Source organism: Sorex fumeus, unplaced genomic scaffold (assembly GCF_029834395.1).
Source record: "Sorex fumeus unplaced genomic scaffold, SorFum_2.1 ptg000092l, whole genome shotgun sequence".
Classification (NCBI taxonomy): domain Eukaryota; kingdom Metazoa; phylum Chordata; class Mammalia; order Eulipotyphla; family Soricidae; genus Sorex; species Sorex fumeus.
The window spans coordinates 7,288,899-7,289,910 of NW_026606149.1; the positions used below are offsets into that span (position 1 = coordinate 7,288,899).

The 1,012-nt window shown below is 37.1% G+C and overlaps 1 non-coding gene across 1 annotated transcript; it reads right to left on the reverse strand.

Annotated features, from left to right (window-relative positions):
- Nucleotides 1-338: 338 nt before the first annotated feature.
- LOC130039660 (small nucleolar RNA SNORA70) lies at nt 339-470 on the reverse strand. Its single transcript, XR_008794940.1, has one exon. It is a non-coding gene; the product is annotated as a small nucleolar RNA SNORA70 (small nucleolar RNA).
- Between the last annotated feature and the right edge of the window lie 542 nt (nt 471-1,012).

The following is a 1,012-nucleotide window of genomic DNA, read 5'->3' on the forward strand; positions in this document are numbered from 1 at the left end:
TGCTAACCATTTGTCCAGATCTTCACTTTAAGGAAACTTGACCCCAGGTCACTAGGCACAAACCATTTTTCAACCACCATGTCTTCAGACTCACTGGAATTAAACTTGGTGATGCTTCGTTTTGAGAGGATGTGAAATTTCTGGGGTCCAGAAAATATGAACTTGGACCAGGAGAGAAGCACGATCATATGCTCCTGAGTCTGCAATTCGGCTTTTGGGAATGAGGACTTGGCCAGTATGGATCTTGGTCACTGGGATTTTTCAAAGACACCAATATGTCCGTTTGGAACCTAAGACTGGGGACAGTATGAGGATAAATATTAATGCCCAACCCAAAGGCCAGTCTCCAGGGTGACTTAGGGTCACCTAAATAAGCAACAGGGCACAGGCATACCAATTAGACTGCAGTTTACAGCCACTGCACTTTCAGCCCACGGGGAAAAGAGCACAGTCAGCTTAATTGGCTGACGATATCCTAATATTTTATAGGACTTGTGACCGGAGCTCATTTGATACACAGATGAACAAATGAAATTATAAAGTTCTCATTTCAGAATTTCTGAGGTATACACATCTCGGGCCTTCTGTGCAATTTTATGATTTTAAGACACTGATGACTTAAGTTCTTCCTCCTGGTTTTAAGACTATGTGCTAATGTTAGTTTGTTTTTTAAGACCACGAACATGCATGTATCTATGAATATATCAATAAAGCTTGTTATGAGAAACATATTATGAAAAAGATATCATTCCCTGAGAAAAAGCAACATCATATAGAAAATATGATTCTTATTTAATGTTCAGAAAAAACAGTCAAGCTATGTGTATCATGGAAAGAACTCAAAGAAATTCTGTGTGCATTTGTAGGGGATAGCAAATACTTATTAAGACAACTCATATATACTATACCATTGCTAATTCAAAAATGTTATCCCACTATTATTGTTTTAATGTAAATTCAAAGTAATTGACTATAAAAACAGACACATAATTTTTAGTAACTTCACTTGACA